The sequence below is a fragment of the Corvus kubaryi genome, unplaced genomic scaffold (assembly GCF_017639235.1).
Source record: "Corvus kubaryi isolate FWS band 111438036 unplaced genomic scaffold, C.kubaryi_AGA036_p1.0 37260, whole genome shotgun sequence".
Lineage (NCBI taxonomy): Eukaryota > Metazoa > Chordata > Aves > Passeriformes > Corvidae > Corvus > Corvus kubaryi.
The window spans coordinates 3622232-3645803 of NW_024581077.1; the positions used below are offsets into that span (position 1 = coordinate 3622232).

Consider the following 23572-nt stretch of genomic DNA (forward strand, 5'->3'; position numbering starts at 1 on the left):
ATTTTCTTTTAAAATTTGAGTCATTCTTTTTATCAATTTACAACAGAATAATGAACAGCTGATAGCACATTGGAGACAAGTCCAAAAATACTTTTAAAACAGGCTTGTGAATGAAATGAAAATTCAGGAGCAGCAGATGGGTTTAACTGCTGTTAAATGTGGAGTGGTTTCCAAGAACATGTTGTATGTAATAATAAGTAGCCAGAGATATAAAGTTTCCCCAGCAGTTTAAATCCTGAGCATCCAAGCTAAGTGAGGGCTTTCAAGCTTTGGCTCACTGCAACATCCTTACATTTTACCCTTGTCTACAGCAGCAAAAATACTTGTTATTAACAGTGTATGCCAGCAATGAGTGCAATTACAGCAGCACTGAGCACAGTTTCACAGGCAAGCAGGTTTAACATGGGCTTTCTGAAACAAGAATAGTTCTTGGCTCTGCTTGCAGGTTAATCACATTCAGCACCAGGGTATCCATTCTCACAGCAGATAATTATGCCAGTGTACCCAGTGCCTCAGTTTGTGCATACGTTTTACATAATAAACACGTTAGAAATTGCCTCCTCTTCCAATTCTTGATCTGGATGTGGGCACTGGGATGACATACTGCATCTAGGCTTCCTGCAGTCATATCTGACTGCCTCCATGTCTCATGCCCTCTTGGATCTAAGCAACAGTGAAGTCCCAAAGGCCCAGGAAAACAGGCAGCAACTTTCTTGTTTGTACCTAAAACAGTTCTGGCTTCATCTCCTAATCCATCAATAAGTGGCTTTATTAAGTGACAGCTAGAACTAAGTTAAAGCTTCTACACTTGCTACCATGTATTATTATATTTGACTGACACAAATATTTGTGACATGGAATGAAACTGGAACTTTTAAACTTACAGTGATGCACAGAGGCACAGACAGAGAAGGGTTCAAAAGAATGAGTGCGACTGGCAGAGAATAGAAATTACATCAGGAACAAACCCAGAAAAAAAAAAAATCACTGCTGCTGTCTCCTGCTAATCCAATTGCTTCTGTAACAACAAAAAGTTTGTGAGGAACTGTGGAAAAGAGCATCACTGGATTCAAGGAAGCCTCTGGAGTTCAGAGCAGACCTACAATATAATATCTGTGTGTTCCTACTTAGATGCACCGAGGATGATTCTAGTTAGCTACTCTGTAATACCAGTATCTGCTTGATACTGTCTTGGATGAACTGGAGGGAAAGGATTATTAGGGGAAAAAATGATAGAAAAGAAAGGTGAGGAACCAAATGAAAGAACTATATCAGACCATAGCAGAGATGTCAGACCTTCATGTGGGTTACCAAGTACAAACTTACTCTGTTGCTAATCTACTACTTTCACTGCTGCTCTAGAAAATCATAATTTCTATACTTTCATCACAGAAACCACCTCTTTTTCCAATTAATTCTCTCCATACACACAAACATGGTATAACTATTGAAAAATCACTTCTCTCTAATCCTAGTACTATACTTCATTCATGAAATGGATAAAATTAAATCAGTCCACTGATGCTCATGTGGCATTCAGGGACTACTTGTTTCCGAGGGATCTTCTAAGAGCTTTATTTTTATCCCTTGTCTGGTATCTACTGAGAGGCTTAGAAATGAAATTGCTCTATTGTCTGGGAAATTCAGCCATTAAAGTAACAGTCCCCAAAGCATGCCCTTCATTCCAATCCCAAAATTAATGGTTAGAAAACATCACATGTGTATAAGCTAACATCCTTTTGGTCAGTCTAACAAGTAGCCTTACTAGAGGTTGTTTGGAGATTTCCACAGCCATGGCTTCTGTCCAACACATCTCAACTAAAACATCCTAACTGCTGCTGTCAAATGGATGCAAACACAGTTGTTTTGTGTGCTCACTGTTCAAGCTGCATCCTGCTCTGGTTAGTTGGAACTGCTGGAACTCTGTAGCACTACTGCTTCTGGAGTGGCCGTATCACCCAAAGAAATGGAAGCTGAGGAACATGCTCAAGCCTGGACCCTCATTATCCTCACTGTTAGATGTTACACGTTACATGAAGCCCTGGCTGTTCTGGGTAATTCCAGCTGGTTCCTTCCAGGTCAAAACTGCTCTAGAAGGAGCCAGACTTATGTAGTGTGGACATGAATAAACACCTTTTGTTCCACAGTATAGACAGAGCCACTTTCTACTACCAGAGGTGCCCAATACTGTTACCTGAAATACAAGTACCCAAGAATTCAAATTATGTCCATTACGTATTTTTCTTTACACATTTGAAAGTAATAGTAGATTTCAGGGCTGGTTGCTAGCAATGCAAATGTATGTGTTTTCAGATTTCTCTTAATCAGAGCTATCAACAACAACCACTCCACCGGAGTCACACTGGAATTTGAAAGTGGTGACAACGGAGAACCCCTGCTGATTGATTTTGCAATAGTCATTCTGAAGGGCTTTTTTACATTGTTTTGACCAGCCATTTAGACAGGGAATTATGGGGATAAGAGATTACATTATTAGAACTAATATTTATTGAAAAGTACTTAAACACATGCTCAGTAAACTATGGTCTGTTCTCAGCTATTAATCAGCCATTTGTACTACTACCACAAAACTGGATGGTACATATGAGCTCCTATTTCACAGAAGCATTTTCTGATAACAGCCAATCATCAAGCACAAACATATAGATTTGTAGGGTTTTTCTTTGCCCTGAAAATGTAAACAAATAAAGCCCTGGGTTTTTTTCTGGAGAGCCTTTTTTTTTTTCCTAAGAACCAACATGAGCCTCTTTTGCATATTGTATATTCTGCAAGACTTCAATCAGGGATACGGAAGGAAATTCAATGTATTTTGCACCTTTTCTCATGGCCTGCTCACTCTAAATGACCTTCATTTTGATATATTTTTTCTGCAACATTTTGGAGATGATCTTTCTAATGGCCAACTCCTACCTGCTCCAGATATTTTCTTCCAAAATTGGTAATAAGTGTTAAATACATGTCACTGCCAAATGTAGTCATTTTCCGGTGTCTTACCTTGAATCTGCTCTGGCAGCCTCTGTGCATGTCTCCTTCGAGACCAGACTGGTTATTAAATTCCAGTTATTAGGAAACAAATTTAGGCTCAGGACAACTTTTTCTACTAAACCTTTGTCAAATGCATGAATGACTTTGTCTACAAACAGCAGTTCTCTTACAGGTTTATATTCAGTTCGTGAGTCATAGATTTCAACAACAAAAAGGTTTTATTTGTGAAAAAGTGAGGATTTCCCAAAGCAGTGGTTTGTAGTCAGTACTAGCTTAAATTGATTTCCCAGGAACAGGGGCATGAGATATTTGCACACACAATCTAAAGTCTTCTTCTTTATTACAGCCAACTCTTTGGTCCTTATCACCTGTATTGCCAAAGCCATTTTCAGGCTTCACAGAGTAGAATAAGAGGATTGAAAGAAATTTAGCATTTCAATTATGGAGATAATAAGCGAAATAACATCCTCTAATTTTCTCAGCTTCCCAAACTCTGTAGTAAGACTAAAACATTAGTGTCCCTCTGCTGCTCTCCCCTCAAAGAAACCATGTGTGTTGAGTCACAGGTGCCAACATGGATCAACATGATGAAGTACCAGTACCCCCAAAAACCAAATATATCATATAACAGAACTTAGTTCAGTTTTGACCCAGCAGCCCACTTTGTTCCACAGAGCATCTGTTCATGGCTTTCTAACCTTTCTTGGTCCTCCTGCCCATGAGGATATCACAGATGTGCTTCCTGGTAAAAGATTTTGGTTCTCCAGCACATCTCAAATGATAATAACAAGAAAAAAAAATATCTTCCAGAGGTGGAAAAATCATTAATGTACTGTACTGTATCTATTGATATATCAAACTCATAAAATTTATCTGGTATAAATTTTGACAGAAACATGATTCCCTTCTTTTTGTTCTTACCAAAGCTAATAACTGTGCTTGCTCTGACAGTCCTTAGGGAAGGGATAATTTACTAAAAGGGAGACTGGTTGGTCTCCACATGCTTCTGGAGACTATAACCATGCTCATCAGCTGAGATGATGGTATTTATGCCATTTTAGCACCAGAGAGACCTGTCTGGCCCTCAGCTGCCACTGGAGAAAGTCATGGGTTTCTCATAGGTGTGGTGACATATCAACCACAGACATATTGGGGGATGTCTCAGATGACATTTAAAATGCTGATAAATGTCTGTGTCTTGGCAGGTTTATTATCCCTGGAGGATATTTTTCCAACCTCCACTCTGCTTCCTTCATTTTTAGGGGTCTTCTTGATGAGAAAAAGGCTCTCCTGTATTTTCCACTAGTAAAAGAAAGAATTTTTCCTTAGTACCATTACAAATGTCTTCCAATGAGCTGATCATCCAGTTAGTTCAATACTTCTTTAGTGTGGGCATTCCTAAGCAAACTCTACTCTTCACAGACCCCTCTCCCCATCTAGCTTTTGTGCCCATGCCTCTATAACTGCAGTAAGTGCAGCACTGAATTCTTTAACTACCAGTAAAAAATTTACTATCCAGTATTCAAGGTTAGCAGTGAAAACAACTATTTCTGGCTACATAATAGTGTGTGTGCCATGTCCAACTTCATACCTGTCCCATTTACTTCCAGTTTAATAGTGTATTTATCTCCAAATGAACTGCTGCTCATTGCTCCTGAGAGGATTAATCTGAGCAACACACATTTTGGCTCTTGCCAAGTTTCGCAAAGCGATATAATCCATCCTCCTTCTCACATCTTTCCTTTAGTGACACCCAGTGGGTTGGCTTCTGTTAACTAACTCTGCTCCTCAAACTCCACATGCTTTTTGCTGCAGTCAGAGTTGTAATGCCATACACAGCTCTCTTCTCCTACAGTGTTAAGGATCTCAATCAGGACATAATTGTCCACCCACTACTCTGAGTCTGAACTTGGTCCTTTCTTTTGTTTATCAAATTCTTACATCTTTCCTTTCAGAACTCTTAGTGATGTTCCTGCGCTTTGTTTACCCTCCCAGTCACAAGAGTGGTGTTGGGATGTGACTTCGGCATGCTCAATCCCTCCTCCACTATTTTGTGCCACAGAAAAGCTAAGCAGGCTTGATGTGCTCTTGGAAGAGCTCCAGCTGAATGACTGGCAGAAAAACGCGGGGTGTGCGTAACACAGAACACTGAGTCAGCGCGTTTGTGGCGCACACCGAGCATCGGCCCCGTGGGGGGCACAGCAGAGCACACTCACATCTCAGTGTGCATGGAACCAGCGGGATCCCTCACCAGAGACTCAGCCCCCAGAAATGCCACGCACAGCTTCCACTGACTTTTGTATCTCTGACTAAAGCCACTATTCATATTCCATGCTTATGGGGCAGAGAGCATTCCACATCCTTCTTTGCTTCAGTTTTATATAGTCCTTTTGGCTGAGGCAACAAAAACTATCAAAGAGATCGAGGATTTCAACCCAGCAATTGTTAGAAAAGGATCTGCATTTTGCTGGCATTCACAGCTTGCAAAACTAGAGTGGTGTCACTTTTGTTACCCTCCACCTTCCTGGAGAATTCTAGCCTTGGTAAGACTGGCTTTGAAGTGTTTCACTCTCCTCCTCCGTGTATTTTCTCTGCTCCTTTTAACTCCTTCTCTGAATCCTGTACAGCAATCCCTTTGTTCTGACAGCACTTGCAAGAGAGCTTTTTTATGCCTGGTTTCATCTAGCTGAGAATAACCACAGAAATCTGATGTCGCCTCCCCTGACCCAGAGACTGTGTCTTGCTGACATGAGCACAGAGGTATCCACTGGTTATATCAGAGATGACTAATCTTAAAAAGGTTTGTCATTAGGCTTATTGCACATATATCCCACCTGATTTTAAGGTTTAATTTCAAACCTGTATTCTTAAAAAATACAGAAAATGTAACTACAAACAAAAGAAAAGTAATTGTGATTAAAGGCATTTGGGGATTATAATTGTGCAGTATTTTCCAGCGCCTTCAGGGGCATAAATATACATTTTTGCTTTTGTGCTATATCCAAGGAAATAAAATATACCAGTTCAGAAATGTGTTGGCAGGAAGTCTCTATGCTGTTCAATTTTGGCAGGATGCCAAGTATTAGATGCTAAATATTATTTAACCTCATGATTCAGAGGAAAACAATGTGTACTTAAAGCACAGAAATAATTGCTCTACTTCAGTATGTCCAGCTTTCTTATATTTAAAGGAAATTCACCATCTGAAGACATTTCCAAATTGAATTGTTCTAACATTTAATCCCACACTGCCAATGACAACAGGATAGAATTATTCTGAGGTTTTTTTCTTAATATTTCTCAGTTCTCTTTAGATGAATTCTTAGTGAGTTAATACTTACATCTGCTTTATATACTTACAGCTCTTCAACACAGTGAATGCCAATTTCTGTCCTCAGGTTTATATCTTGGGGACTTTAGAAACCTGCAAATCTTTCTATTGTTCTGTGTGTCTGCTCAGAATATGTTTCTACACACGTTATGCTTATGCTATGTATGTGTAATGTCTCTTTTGACTTTACACAGCAGCTGAGCAAGAATATGGTCATATTCAGTAGATGCAAGGAAATGTATTTATTTGTATAGGAAAAATTTTACACCTTCAGTTCTTCCTGTAAAGTATTAATCCTCTTTCTGAGCCACCACCCTGAAGAATTATGTCACAGAAAATAGAGTTAAAGGCAACCACAGGGAAAAAAAAAATAGGCTGTAGTTTTGAAAAGTACTTTACATAATACTTGTTAAAGCTCACTACATGTCATTGATGGAATCACACGATAGCCATAAAAATGAATAGTACCCTTTAATGCCTTCACCATCTAGACATGTTTCACAAGGATATAATATATGGTGGGGATTTTTAATCACAAAACTTTCCCTTATTCACTCTGTCTGTGCAAAACAGCTGAAATTTGAAATTTCTTACAGCTGTTGGTCTCGGTCTCCACATCAGCAGCTAACACCCCCCTCCCCTGATCATCGGGCCCCCTTGCTCTGTAAGACAACAACGGCTGATGGGGACATTTTTGAAAAAGTGAACATGGGTGAAGTGGGAGAAGGAAATGAAGGGACTAAGGGAGTGTTTCATGGGAATGCCTGCTGGATATATCATTCCTTTAGGTGATATCGTAGGGTATATCATCTGACAGTTACTCCAGGTCAGGATATCATGGGAACTGTTCCGCTACATCACCAGACTCCTGCACCCTCCATAATCCTTGATGGACAGGCAAAGAGTGTCTAACCTTCTTGAAAGAAACTTTATGGGTGAAATTAGCCCTGCAGTGTTAAGTTTTAGTATCAGAGTGCAATGTGTAACCAAATGTTTGATACTAGTGAGGTCTCTGGAAAGAAATGGATGCCAATTTCATCTTAGCTCTTGAGATTCGTGGCTGCAGGGTCTCTGTCACAATCACAGCTAAATTTGAACAGTGATATATCAGATTTATGACAAGGTTTGGATGGTTCAGGCATTATGTTTTAGCAGGAATACTTATCAGACTGGACACAAATTAAAAATCTCCTCTACGTTTTAATACTTGGCTAGAGAAATGGAAAAAATAAATTACTTTTAAAGATGATATTTCTGGTCTGATTAACGTCTTCCTGACCAGCAAGTCCTAAAACACTCTGACCATGATAATTCATGTTCGTATTTTACACCAACATACACACACTGCACACAGGAGACAGAGTTAAGGTTGCCATGGGAACTTTACCTCCAGATTTTTTGGGTTTGTATAATTAAAATAACACAAGTACAGTGTTGTAATAATTTAGTTTTACCTTGTAATTAATTATGTTCACATTTTCTTTGGGTGGGAACTCTGTTTATCTGATGGGTACAGCCCAATATGATAACTTTATTCAACATTTCCAAAAGTTGGTTTTCTAAGTAGGGGATATTTTAAACTTGAGTCACTGTGCAGAAATGACTACAGTGCAGTACAGAAAGCACTGCATCAGTGTTAAACCAGGTGGTTCAGCTGCTGGTAAGGCAACATCCATGGCAGCAATGAACTTAGCACAAGCTCTGCCATTGCCCTGCAGGCTGTGCCAGCCCTGGCATAGGCTGATGCTGAGGTGTGGAGAGATGCAGAACACTTCTGGGACCTGATTCCTCCCCTCCAACAGCAGCCATTACCCCACACGTATTTAATCCACCATGGGGAGCACCAGCAGTCCCCAGCCTTGCTCACCAGGGTTGCCCTCAACTCACTGATTCTTGCTTCATTTCTTCTTCTCCTATGCTCTTTCAGGTCAAGTCCCAACTTCTCCTGGGTGTTCAGAAAACTTGAGTTAGCTCTGAGCATAGGAATACAGACTCCTCACTCTAAACTTAGGCTCTGGGTTTTCAGAAGAGCTGACCTACAAACCTCATTGATGTTAACAATTGAAAGTGTGCAGCAAACAGCCTTCCTCAACAAGTCATCCAGATGAGGGCTTTTGTGTCTTACAGAAGTTGCATGAAGATATCAGAAAAGAAGAATGGTCCTTGGAGCCCTTTGCCTGTTCAGTAAAGGGACACTCAGCCTTTTGCACTATCAACCTTTAGAGCAAGACATGCTATTTAAATAAGCAGCAGCCTTTCCTCCCCATTTGAACATGCTGCTTCCTCAAGAGACCCGGACCTTGCCATAGGCTGTTTGCAAAGCAGAGGATACTCACACCGAGCATGGAGAGATCCTTACTGATCTAATTGCAGTCATGGGCCACTGCTGACCCCAAGAACATGAGCTTCAAAGCCTGCATTTGATATACATGTACAGATACTGCTGTCAGTGCCACAGATGTGGAAAATGAGCTTTCTGAAGAGCCAGATGGTTTAGTCAAGGGGAAAAGAACTAAAACCACTCAAGATTTTGCATTGTAATGAAATGAGACCTTACCATATATATGTCCGTCTTGAGGAAGGAGTTTAGTTAAAATATTCAGTGTAAGTCTCGTCCCTAAAGGAATAGCACTTAATACATGTTAAAATATAATTGTATAATTGGAACTCAAGTGTTTGGGTTATGTAAAAGGTGCTGTAGGCGTATCAGCTTAGACAGAGGTAATTAGATCTTGTATATTAACATTTTTCCCTTAAAGGGATAATCAGCAATAGTTTTAGTAGTGGAGATGCTCAAGCCTAGAAGCTTGGATGGAAAAAGGTGCCTTATTTGGCCCTATGTTTGCTTTGTTCCTACCTCTGCCACTAACTAGACTGAAAGAATATTTCTGCAGTAGATTACTTGCTTAATACAATCCCCTCTGGGTGCCCACACAATGGCAATACTGACACTGCTTTTGGCAAAATCAGCACAAAACTGGATCACCTGCAATCATCAATCATGGTGCTGAAAATAGGACTAGGTAGTGGTGTTAAATAATGCAATACCTGGCCTGTATATTTAGTAATGGGTCATGCACTGAAGCCACAGAAGAAGCCTGTGGCAGGGCCAGGAACAGAAGAAATCAGAGCTCTCCTGTCTCCTTGAGGCAAGGATTAACACTTTACACAGATACGAGTAAACAGCCACACACCACTGCTCAGCTCAGTCAACCTGAAGGATACAATAACAACAAATATGGTTTTACTCACAGTAAGGTGAATGACAATCAATGGCACTACAGCTTTTGAACATCCAATTGAAGCCCTTGAAAAATCAAGTGGGTGCACAGGAAGATAGGCTACTATTCCATCATAGGATGAAGACAGGAGAATATTACGGATTTCTTGGGAGTTTCAAATACATTGTAAAGTTTTCTAGAGAAAAGGAGCTTTCTATTTTGAAAACAGAACACTGCATCTTTAGAAAGTGGAACAGCAGAGCACAAATAAAAGATGGTTTTGGTTTTTAGAAGTTTTCTTTTCAAGATAAAAGGAGAAATGTACAGTTCCTCAAGCCAGAAAAACAAAACACAGCCAAACAAACCACCCACATACAAGGACTACTCCAGGTATTTTCTCATTTCATTGCTGCTCTCCTTGTCTTTCATATACAAGAAAAACATTCCGGGAAAGAAATTCCAGGAAGAAATCCAGACTTTAAGCTTCTCATCGAGAAGTTCATACTAAACTTTGGAATCCAACAAAAATCTCAACTGAAATCAAGAGAAGGTTAATCCAAACTAGAAATATTTCCTCCGTTTCATATTTCTCCCTTCACGCCTGCTGAAGACCTCCCTATCTCTACTCTGTGCTACTCACATAAGGCTTTCTAAAGAGTTTGAGAACAGTACAGATATCTTGTTTCTAGGTAAGTCAAAGCCTCTCTTGGTACCTGAAGGGGAATCCCTACTTTTTGGCTTTGTTCCTAAAGTCTCAAAAGATCAGGACTTGTGGCTTGAATATCTGGGTGGCCTAAACAGAGATCTCTCTTCAGTATTTATCTGCATTGATATAAGAGGCAAGAAGAAGGAAAGAATTGTCACCAAGACCCATAGGACAAGCTCCCTTGTCTTCCCTTTTTTTGACCCCCACCATGTATATGACAGAGATAGACAGCCTATTTCCAGAGGCATTCCCAGCACAAATATCAAGAAACTCAATATAATTTTTTTCCCTAAGGCTAGTGACTAGAAGTTCTCAATACACTTAATAAAGTATTTTCTTAAATGCAGATATTTAGAACAAAAAATATATAGCAACAGTTGCAGAGCTCCTTAAAAATAATTCAGAGCCTTTTTGACTCGCCTGTTTTCCAAAGTGCATCTGTCCTAAAACGTGTTTTCCATTGTGGGATTGCACCTGAACCTGATCTTTGTAGACTGTGCAGCCACGCACAGCAGTGCACTTCGGAGCAGGGGAAAGCAGCAAGTCCACGTGTCTCTAAGCAGTCTGCACCCTCCTTTTAGGGCTCAAGTGGTAGCTCAGAGAAAGCTGCTAAATGGTTGTTTGTATCATCTCTGCAGGCAAGCAGAGTAGAGTATCTACAGCCAAAGAAGAGACGAAAGCAGATGTAGTTGATAGCAAACACTACCAGAAGGTCACCACTACCTGGAGGGTGGTTGTTTCCAACCCAAAAGCTTTTGAGCTCAGGCATCTCTGCTCATATTTAGAGCGTTTAATTATAACTTATATTTTTAGCATTAGTGAAAACACATTGAAAAAAATAAAGTGCTTTTCTCCTCTTTTGTGATCTCGCCTGTTAAACCATAAATATGAACCTATAAGGTCTTTCTCTTTTGGGAATGGTACCACAACTATAAGTATCATTATATAATCATGTATTGAACTCAGAATTATTCTACTTGCACACCATAGGTTCAAGTACACTATTATAAAGGGGCGAAATTCACTTCATTTTCCAAACTTCATACAGAGAAAATGTAACTTGAAGAGTTACAAGTTCAAAAAATGTTCAGCTCTTTCCAGTTTTCAGCACCTTCTCTTTTGTCCTGCTACAGCTTCATTATTTTTTTATTCTTTGTAGTACACAGCATTCTTTTTGAATGAAAAGAAACCCTTCCACATTAGTCACAACAGGAAAACGAATTTTGCTTTGCAGCTGGTGAAGGAAGATTATCAGAACTTTTATTCACATGCAGAAGATAACAATATAATAGCTAAGGAATGCTGACAAAATGCTGTGTTTACTCTAATTTATCAGCTTTGCAAGCCTTGACTTGTTCTCAGAAAAGCTACCTAATGCATGACTGCATTATTCCTCTTTGATAAATTTTGTGCCCTAAATTCAAGTAAAATCCAGCAGATTCCAGGGGACCACACATAGTGTTATACTCAGTACTTATTTGATGCTTTGTGGAGCTATTTAATGATAGGAAAAGCAAGAGAAGACAGTTTTCCAGGGCCTTGTACCCCTTAAAAAGGCAGCAATATGTTCAGACCAAATGAACAAATTTCTTTAGATACCAAGTCTGACTGAGGTCTGAGAAAAGCCTCTCAATAAAAAGCCCTAAGCCTAATTTCTGCAGCTAAACTCCACCAAGGAATAGTGTCTTGTTAAGTGCTCTGCCTTGGTCTTTAAGTCAGTCATTTGCAAGGTTTAACCAAATCTGGAATTCCTAACACGAAGGTGTTTCACTACAATGCGATATCAGTCTTTGTTTGGGTCTCTGCATCAGCTTCTCACCATCTAACTAGAGGAATAAACTATGCAGGAAAATCAAAGCAGAATCTGCTCCCTTTCCTTTTCTTGCCTTATTTTAATTTTGGTTGCAATTAATTCAAGGAGTTAAAGCCTTCTTAATAAAGAAATGCTTAAAATACATTAGCTAGATTTAACTTATTAGAGTTTTGACAACAAGTCATGTTATTATTTACTGTAGCATTCAAAGACCTGTTTGACTTCTCACTCTTGCATAAGAACTTTCAGGGATGTGACAACGTGCATTTTCTATACAAGGCAAATAGACCTCTGCATCACAAACATTTTTGACACTTTCAAATGCAGTTTACAGCCTTAAACAGACATTCTGCTTCTCCCACCCACCCACCATCACATCCAAGGCCTACAGTCACCAAAGATTCAGAATTAAGAGTGGGAGTATTACTAATCTACCAGGTAAGTGCAGAGTTTAGAGACCCGTTTGTGTGTATGTCCATATATGTGACAGGGTATGGACACATATCCCTATTCCCATCTGCTGCTCTCACCAGAAGTGCCCTCCTAACTTCCCTACCCAAACCAACCACATTGGCTGACCTGGAGTCTAACAGGGAATTTTAAGTAAGAGCCAGGAACAGCAGAGAAGGCACATATGCATATTGGAGAGGTGAAGCAAAGCAGAGGAGGAGCTAAGGCATAAGCCGGATAAAGGAAGCACTGGCGAAACAAAATTCTGCATGGGCAGATCCTTAGCAGGCACTTCAATCCTGTCAAAAGCCAAAGGGACTGGTATCTAATTATCTCAAGGATCACAACCTTAGAGTCTCAAACTTTTCCTGAACTTATTTAGAAACAGAGGCATAAAAGGTGATGCCCCACCCCTGTGACAGAAGCCCCTACCATCCTGGCACCTGGCAACACTCCCAGCTTTAATCAGAAGAGGCCAAATCAACTTCCCACACATGTTTTATTGGATCAATGGAAGAACAGGGAGTAACATTCAGAACTTTCAACTTCCTTTTCCTAATTTTAAACTCTGAATTGTGCTTCCCATATTTCCTTCTGTTTTAGCTGCAGCGGTATTTTACCTGGCATTACTTAAAACCCACACCATTTCTTCTGCAAAGAGAGGTGTACAGCTGCATGCTAAATCACCTCTCATTTTTTCTGCTTTCAGTGATATTTGGATGAGGTCATTTATAGAGGTTCTTTCCAATCAACATTTCTAAGATTCTGTGATTACTTTGTATGCATTCTTGTAATGTGAGCTGACCCATTCCTATCTGGGCTCCTTTCTTTTATGAATTACTGAAGACAGTAGAAGAAAACCCATCAGACTTCAGGACAACTAATTCTCATCTAATAACAGAAACTTTATTAACTCATGGAGCCCTATGCTGTCTCTCCTGGTGAATAAAAACAGTCGAGAAGCAGCTGGTGTTCGCACGCAGAATGTGGATTAGTTTGAGAGCATCTCCGTTTCTCTGGCTCAGCACACTGAAAGTTTTTATTCCGATTACACAGGAAAGCAGTAGTTGCTAATGCTCTGTGGCGCAATCCAGCATCAGTAAGAGATTTATACATCAGATAGGCAACTGTAGACAGCAAATTAAACCTCTGGTTTAGGAAGCTGCCTCCAATGCAAGAAGCAATAGCCTGAGGTTCAAGTCCCAGCTTTATGAGGAAGGTGCTGTTCCCTTGTCCCTCCAGCTGTACCCCTGAGGAAGCAAGCCTGAAGGCCCTGCAACAAAAACACTTTCAATACAAAACCTTCCTGTTCATAACCAGATCTTGCAACCCTCTGAAAGTTTCTCTCACATAGGCTCTACTCCCTCTCTCTCTGCTCACTCCCAACACCTTCACAGGGCTGTGATCTTCAAGACACTGGAAAGACATGCCCTTAATGCTGAAAAATTAAAGACCTGCATGTCTGGAACTCACGTGGGGGTTGATGCATATAGTAAAGAGTGCAAAACACCAGGGCTTTAAGGAGGAGGTGCAACAGTCTCCTCTGTAATACGTACATACACACAAAATTAGACCCGCAAGTGCATTTTCTAGGTCAACTTCTTCTCCCTCCTCTGCTCTCACCTCCTCCCTTGAGTTTTCTTAATTGTTCTGGGAAGGAATACATGTTTCAAAATGTATCACTAAACTTTATCTTATGAAAACATATTGTCCTGGTTATTTTACATCCCAAACTACTGTGTATGGAATGTTAGTCCTCAGTTAACTTTACCAGTGCAGAAATGGCCTGTGCTTTCTTATGCTGTCAAGTGTTTAGTTCCTACACAGCTAATTTATTATCTCTCTTAAGCTAAGGACCAGGAATCTGAGAACAAAAACTGACACAAACAAGGGAAAGAAACAAGTAGGAAAATTGTATTTTTATAGGAACAGTGCAAAACACTGCTACAAGAACACTGAAAAGACCTTCCCTCACAGCTCTGCAGATTTTTTTGTGTCCTGAATTTTATGGGACTCTACAGCACTTAGCTTAATTTATTGTGGACTGCAGAACCTGGGATATAATGTACAGTTTGAGAGCCATATGGCCCTCTAAACTGGGCTGAATGTCCCTCCTAGCGATCAGTCTGACCACAGTTCCTGAACACTCACAAGATTTGCATGATGCCGTTACTGATTTGCGTCCTTGCAACAGGTGTATGTTCATCTGCTTGTCAGCTTCCTTCCTCGTGTATCATAATCCTATGACTTTTTTAAAATATCTTTGCAAAATAAAAACTCAACCAGAGTTCTGGAAATCGCTTCTTCTCTTCAGCAATTTTTTGTAATAAATTAAATGATAGTAGCACTACTTGGATGGGTGGAGATAAGAGCCTGTCAGCAATTTCTTCTCAAACCCACTTTTGCAAGGACTTGCAATTCATCTACAACAATTTGCTATGGGAAAAAAAAACCCCCAGAGAGGAGGATGTGAAACCTCAGACCTGGAGGAAAAAACCTTAAAAAGAAGGATGAATAATAGTATTTCAAGGTATACCTGAAATAAATAGTGTGGAAAGAGGTATACACAGAAATAAAAGGAGGAAATACTTTGATTTTCACCAACATCATTCCATTTTCACTTATATCGTCCCCTGTCTTTGCCTAACTATGGCTTTATGTTGGTCCTTAAACCACTTGTACCTACACTGTTCATTTCATTTCAGTGCTGTTTACACACAATAACTACTAACTCTCAATATTCCTCTGAGCCAAGTATTACCAACTTGATTTTCTAGAAAGAGATGCAAGGCACAATTTTTCTCAGGCCACAACAGGAATTCTATGTGAGAGCCAGGAATAGAAATAAGGAGTTCCCATTCCCTGTCCTAAATCAAGGTCACAGAACCCTCTCTGGCACAGACTATTTTCTCAATGTTTTATGGAGGTGACTATCCTGTTATGGAACTATGTTTTATACAGACTGGGGTTTCCCTGGGATGCCTACAAATTTCAAGTCATCTCACTGCAAGCTGACAACACCTCTCATAAACAGTGCAAGGGCCAGGACTAACACAGTTTAACAACATATTGTTCACAGGGCATTACTATAAGCCTTATAAGGTGGTAGGCAAGAATGCATTTACTAATTTAAATGCCTTTTTTAGCTATGAAACCTTTTAATTCACTGAATTTAAACTCCTCTCTTACTTGAAGCACCTGTGGCTGGTAAAGGTTAACTGTATGTAGCTAAGATGGGAAGTATTTAAGGGTGGAGCACCTCTGTGCTGGACACAGGGTCTCTTTTCTTTCACTGAATTCAGTGCAAGTTTCTCACAGTTTTGGGCTTGGACCTCTAACCCAGCATACCTGGCTATATTTCAGGTGGACTGTCACATGCGTGGTGGTCACAGGTCCAGATGAACCAAGCCTGACAGAGCTGTTATGGTTAGATTAAATCTGACCTATTGGTTAGATTTTTCAAGATCCAAGTTGTTGAATTATGATTGAGACCTTATGCTACATCAACTCTGCTAAACCCCTCTGCTTCTCAGCATGACCCTTGGTTCTCCGGCCAAATGGTTGAGAGAGGCCCACATCCATGTTGCTACTAAAGTAGCGTTTTTAATAAATCAATCCAAGATGTGTTTCACACTCTCAAATATCACCAAAAGGCAAAGGGCAGGGGTGGGAGGTGTTTGAAGATAGAGGCAAGACGTTTGGCTGTAGGCTGCAAGTAATCTTCCCTGTTGCAGTCTCATCTATACTCCCTTTTGGAAGTTCCTGGAATGAACAATCCTCCAAGCCATGTCTACAAATTGTCTTGAAAGACCTTGGGATAACCCCCAAATTCAGCCAAGGAAAAAATCAAACAATTTTTCAATATAGAATGTCAGGAGCTGAGTATTTGAGTACAATCATTAGTCCTCCTTTACTTAGAAATACAGGTATACTTTAAATATTTGCAGCTGGTCCAAGGCCTGCAGCTACAGGTCTGTTTCCATAGGGGATGAGCTCACATTCTGCAAACAAATGATGTGTCTACATTCCTTCTCAGGCAACTGTGTGTTGGGACAGGCTCTTTACCACATTACACACATCTACAGAGCCTCCAGGTGATTCATTGTGGGAACTTTGGTGCTGACAGCACCTTACAACTTTCTGAACATCCATATTTGGCATATTCCATCTTAATTACAGTGAACAGCTGTCAGCATCTCCTAAAGGAAATCTCCCCACAATGACATGTCAGGATTCTCAGAATCAAGGTTTTTGAAATGCCAGTTTGAGGAAAAACAAAAAACTTTCCTGTTTACTGAGAGTCAGACAGTGTCCCAGAAAACCTGTTTTTCTGCCTTGGTGGGGATCATTAGAGAAGCTAACGGGTGCAATTCCTCACTGAAGTTGGGTGAAGATTTTTACTTTCCAATGATACTCTCAGTACACTCAAGAGCCGAGTGACTCAAAAGAATAGTGCAAACTGCCTTAATACTTCATCAGATCATTCTGTGCCATCTCTCCTGGGATTATAGATCATTAACTTCTACAGGGAGTCTCAGGAATTCCCATAAGTAATCTTTCTTCTCATTCAGGTTTCCATTACACTCAGCACAACCCCCACCCACTCTCTCTTGAAAAATCCTGTCCTTCATGTTTATAAATACTACAGCAAATGCTTAAAGCTGAAGGAAGTACAATCAGAAAAGTGAAAGCAATAAATATTTATATTTTAATAATGAGAATATTTCTGACAGGTACACTGGAAATATAAAAGCTACTTTTCAAAGATCAGGAGAACTGTTCAGTGACAGTTTTCAGTTCTATTGCTATTATCACTTAAATATATTTATATAACACTTCTTTATCACCATTCTCTTCTATGACATCTCTTACAGCTAAGATGAATGTCTATATATATCCCTCTCTTAGTCAATAATTAGTTTGCAAAATCAAGCAGCTCATGTAGCTGAGCATCAAGTCATTTCTATTTGAAAGTACCTCATTTTATGTAATTATTATGTATAATTTTAAGCAAAAATATATTAAAAAAAACAAGTGTCTGAAAAAACTCTGAACTTCTCCTTCAAAATGTTTGGTAACCCTTAGCTATGTTCCTCCTGCCCTACTTTTTCCATAGGTAAACTTTACTGCAGTACTTATGAACCACAACAATCAGCTCTTCTTTATTGCCAGCTTAAAAAAGAAACCCATTTCCCACTATGGCTGTATGTTCAAAGGTACAGTACAGAGGGCATTCACAGTGTCCTTTAGCTCCAGGTGAATTTTAAGTAATTTGAAATCAGACTCCAGTGCTGCACTACCAGAGAATGTTCTTGTGATGACAGAAGCATGACAACAAGACGGGGCTGGAAGGAACTAGGTGATACTTTAAGGTCCCCTCCAACAGAAACCATCCTATGATTCTGATAGCAAGCACTGTGAGCCATCCGGTCCATTGCCCAGCTGCTGACAGCAGCTGGAAGATGATATTCAGGCAAAATGTGGGGAAAAAAGCCACTGATTCAAAATGATGTAGGGATTGAGGATCTCACCTTCAACAGAACTTCCTTCCAGTGTATAAAACTTTTAAAAAACAAAACAAGACACCTTAATAAAAAAAACCCCAACACTTTTAGTACTGTTTTCTTAATTTAAGCTGTCTCAGGGAATCTCCCACCAGCCACCCATCTCTGTCACAGTGTACAGGGAGCTTGTGGGCAGGACAGTGGCAGAAAGTGAGACACAGTACTCACACACAAACACAAATATTTTTAACATCTTATCTTGATGCTTTTCCAAAAATACCTCAGCATTTCCCTCCAAGATGTTGGCCAGTGCCGGTGGGCAAGTGAACTCATTTCAAAAAAGAGAAAATGGTAACCCTTGTTTGCATTCCCTAACCAGTGATTGAGTAAATCCTGTGTGATTAAGGGCATGGGCCCAAACTTTCAGAAGATTCATGATACAACTTTTTTTTCCCATTTACAATCTAGCCAGACCTCACCAGCTTCCTTTTCTGCTTGCCTCCTCAGGACCCTTGCCCAGGCCACTGCCTTCTCATCCTACCCCTAAGCTGCTGTCTCTGCAACATCCTTCCTCACATGTTTACCCCACCTGCACCATCCTGCTGCTGCCTCTTACCTCTCCTTAGGCTTCTGCCATCCTGTGTCTCCTGTAATATTGATTTCTGTAGCACCCATGCTGAGTTCAAGGTAACAAACCTAGGATCATTTACAAAGTCACAGTCTGTTCAGAGCTCCTCTCAATGCTCCTCAGGGGTGGGGGACAAGAAGTTCTGAAGAGTAGGATCCACTTTATACATTTTTTAATGCTGGGAGGAGTTCCTGACAGGGTCCAAGGGCCTTATAAACTGCTACTTGGGCCTCAGAAGATCTCAGGCTGGTGGCCTTTGAGTGAAATGTGTAGTTCTTTTCCCACACTCATTGATGATGGGCAGGAACTGCTGGAGAGCTATCACTTCCTCTTCAGCCAGAAGTGTTAAAGTGCAGGGGGTTAGTGAATGCCTGACAGAAATAAAAAGATACAGCCACGTAAGTGTGCTTGGGCTTATACCCCATGTCCAGCTTGCATAAATGCAATCCAGAGAAGAAAACTCTCCCTGCCTTGAGCATTGTGCATTAATGCACAAATCCTCTGTGACTCAAGTGATCACACTCAGAGCCTCTTGCCAGTGGCAATCCTGCATCTCTTCTGCAGCTCCTTCTATTGCTGAGCATTTTTATTTAAACACCACAGTAGCCTAATAAGAATAATGTGGAAGTAGGTTTCTCAGTGCCACTGTCAGTGTTATGCATAGCAAGTGGCAGCAATGTTCCAGCTGACTTACCCTGCTGATTGTCCATGAATAGGCAGCAAACTCTTTCAGAGGGTTCTGGAACCCTATACAATATACCAGTCTCTGTAGATGGATCAGAGAAGTCAGCATGACCATGAATATGTTGTATTTTTGCATCTCTCCACTTCTGGTCTCCCAAAAATCAAATTAAATATGTCAGTGGAGTAAGATGTTAGATACACATCATCATGCAGCAGGAATGGATCCACAGAATGAAGAGCTGATAAGAAGGGCTCAATCACAGCATCACACCTGTTTTGTGTTTTACTTTAAAATAGTGTTAGTCTGTTTTTATAAACTGAATACATGTAAGATTTTGCAGAATACTAGGTGTGTTTCTGAAATTAATCTTTCTGCTTAGTTTCATCAAAAAAGCATCCTGTTTCCACACCCCAAGCCTACTCCATAATGCAAAATAAATCAGGACACATGGGCAGGGCTGGGGGATTATTTTCAAAAAAACATTTGGAATTTGAATGAGTGTTCTATCTAGTTGCATCCATTGCACTTGAGTTCATGTGGGTAGATCAAGAAGCTAAAGCATGCAAGGCCTTGAGCAGGTCTGCTGTGTATCATACCCTGTTGGAGAAGTGCTTTCCTGTCATCTCAAGAGGCTGCTCGGTACAATAGCCAGGTCTAGACTATGACAATATAGAGAATATTCTCAATTAAGAACTAAGTGACATCTCAGAGTTTGTTCAAGAGACTAAACACCAGTACAGAAAACTACTAGTTTTCTAACAGTTTGATAATGATAAAAATAATAAATATGAATGTCAAGGTATTCAGTAATGCCACTTACTGTTTGTTTTAATAATAAAATCTTCTGCATTCCAATAGTTTTTCAAAACATAGACACTTTGGCAGTTGAAGAAACAAGTGGGTTTACTTGCATGATCACCTTGGGTAGTGGAATAGGTCATTATTTGATTGTTTCAGCTAAAACTGAGAAATAGTAGGAGAAAACCTACCAAAACCACCTACTTTGCTGGAGGACAGGTTGTGATAAATGTGCTAGGAAGAAAGAAAGGAGACAGGAAAGAGAGGTAAGTATATCTTATCCCTTTAAAAAGAAATTAAATTATGCTAGGACAGATATAAAAATAAACCTAAATCAAAAGGAAAGTAGGATTAATCAAAATAGCTGGTCAAGGTCAACAAACAGAGAAGTCAATGGAATCTCCTCAATATCTATTTTCAATATATATAGAAGTAAAGAGGTAAGGCAGAACAACACTTCCATTTGAGAGTCAGAACTGCAGCTGAAATATAATTTAAGAAACATGTCAGTCAACCTGAAATCCCTTCCCGGCACTCTTAATAAGAGCAAAATGAACAGGATATTAAGAGCCAGGAGATAACTCTTCTGCAATACTGAACAAACAATTCAGCAAAGTGAGTAAGCACATACTGACATTCTAGCATGCATTTAAGTTTCAGCATCTTCAGTGAGAATCTGATATGTGCCTGTGCACTCCTCTCAATAGAGATCCATGAACGTGGGTCTGTCTTACACACAAGCCTTCCTTCAATCTGTGCACATGAATCTGTCCGGTAGCTGTGGAGCTTCTCATGGACTCAGGGAATAGGTATTCATGTGCTAACCCTGCTAAGACAGATCTGCAAAGCACCTCCTGGCACCTGAGGGCCATGTTTTACAACCTGCTTATCCTCCTTCTGCTTCAGCTCTGTACTGCTGTGATGGGAACATGGGTACTTCCCTACTAGAAATTGAAAAAGTGTTCAAATGTGTTAAAGTGCAATCGTGGCAATTCAGGTAGTAACTGACCTGTCCTTCAAATTACACTGCTCTGAATTCTTTGCAATTTCAAGGTCAAGGATTACAAAACTGGACATCACTGAAAGGAAAGGTCCAGGACAAGGACAACTATCAAACTGCAGGAAATCAAGCTGAAAAGCAAAGCTTCCTGCAGGCACAGTGAGGGCTCCTCCATGACCTTCTTTGCAACATACGGTGTGGAAAGATGTGCACCCTCTTCCTGCCCGACTGAACTAACTCCCTGGCACCACCTGCTAGGAATGAGAAGACTGTAAAACTATTGCATGAGGAACAGATAAAATGTGCATGGGTGTGATGGTTCTGAGGCACTGCGTTTCTCTCACTCACTGCCCATAGGAAAAAGAAGTCTGTATGTAACACAAACTTAAAATTAAAAGCTGTAAATCACAAGTGTAAGCAATACTGCAACTTGCCCTCTCTTTTTGAAAGGAGTCAGTTAATAACATGACCTGGTTATTTTGGCACTTGGAGATATTTGCCTGTATTTTGAATTCCTCTGTTGTCTATTCCACTATCTAGATTTTATATTCTGAGGACTTATTTTCTCCTCTGTAACCAGAATATAAAGTATCATTTCAGGCTATTACACTCTTTCCTGAGTTCAAGAGCCACATGATTCTAGAAGTCACAATATTATGAGCATGCTTAGATCCATGACTTCATGCCATATGACTAAAACATTTCCTAAAAAGAGTCTCACTTCTTATTCACACTTCTTTGCTTGTTAACAATGGATCTGCACCTATAAATCTAGAAATATAACCAAAGCAAAAAGTCATGGATTCATATACAGGCTGCAGAACAAGGAGAAATGAGAAAAAGGTACTTGAAGTGAGGTGATATTCTGTACATTTACCAGCGTAATTCATGCATGCTTGATGGTGGTATCAAAGGGTACTAATCTGACACATGTTGAACCAGCCCAAGATAAATAAGTTCATTTGTGCTCCTTCTCATCTCTCTGAAAAGGATCACTATACCACACATCCACTTTTCATTTGAAAAGTAGTTCATACACCACCACAATAAGATAAAACATTGGCTGTGACTAATGTAATGAGCCTGAAGCACTAAAAGATGAGGAAAAAAAAGTTTGAAATTTATGACTTTTATTCTCTTGCTTCCTCCTAACAGGATCTGAAAATCTTGAAAGAACTTAAGTGCATCAAAGAATATCCTTTGAAAATCATGCTTACAGGCAGGAATACAAATTGGATACTTAGTCCCAAGGCCACTGGCCTACCTTTGTGGAAGGGTGGCTTGCATTTAATTTCCCCGGACTAACAATTCACCTTTATTAATTGGAATTTAACATTTGAAAACAAGAGGACTTAAGGTTTGAAAGTTAAAGTAAAAAAATATATCATTTTTTTCTTATGAAAATAATGCAAATTAAAGAAAGCTTCTAATTTGACAAACTCTTGATGCTATTTATATCACTAGTGGCATCATGACACAGCAATTAAATTATAACCCTTTCACTAATAGAACATATTTTTGCCTATTTAAAACAGAAGGGAACAAACAAGAAACTTTAGTTCAAAAAAGCCTCGAGTAACCAGACATGTAGGCAGGCCATAGTTACAAGAAAAGCAGAAGGCAGACTGAGAGTTTGTATGTGTTTGACTATAACCAAGTTTGAGTTAGTGTATTATATGAAGCAATACATGATCTGTCATTCACTTCTAGCTGATATATGTTTAGGCAGCATTGGGTCATCTGTAACCTATTTCAAAAAGTCTTTTCGTTTTACTTAGGCTACTCTGTCACGTAGGAACTCAGAAAACATCCTGTGTTCCCTAGTTTGTGGACTGTATAACTAAAATTTGATTTTTTTAACTTAGCTATTTTTGAGGATTAGTAACATTCAAGTATGAAGTTAATGACTTTAAGTAATTACTGACACTACTTTTTTTTATATATAACTGCTCATTTCCTACTCTATTTAGACATAGAGGAACAGTTTTAATATGATCCAGTATTTAAGGAGAGCAAGGAAAAGGAATGGGACAAAGTATGTGACCCCCTTGTAAGATCATTATGATTGACCCAGTGATCCAAGAACCAAACTTTTTACCCAAAGACAATAAGTTTTGAAAACAAGCCATCACTTCAGAATTATTTCAGTAAAATAACAAACAGCAGTTATACTCAAATGTCAAGTCAGGATGTATATGGGGGAAAATACAGTCCAATCCAACACCACTGTTAAAAAAATTGGGATGGGTAGCATTACACAGCCAGGAAAAAACTTCTCTGGCTAACTGCGCCACCTTATGATTTAAATTTAAATGGAAAATTAAATGATTGTCCAGTCCGTAGAAGAAAACACTTACTTAAAGATATTCCTCTGGACCTAAAAATGGGAGCTTACTTATTCAGTCTTACAGAAAAGTGCAGGGTTGTATA

At 39.7% G+C, this 23572-nt stretch overlaps 1 protein-coding gene across 20 annotated transcripts in view; it reads right to left on the bottom strand.

Moving 5' to 3' along the window:
* DLG2 (discs large MAGUK scaffold protein 2) overlaps positions 1-23572 on the bottom strand; it is a 998396-nt gene that overhangs the window by 602240 nt on the left and 372584 nt on the right. The gene's annotated exons all lie outside the window — the stretch shown is intronic.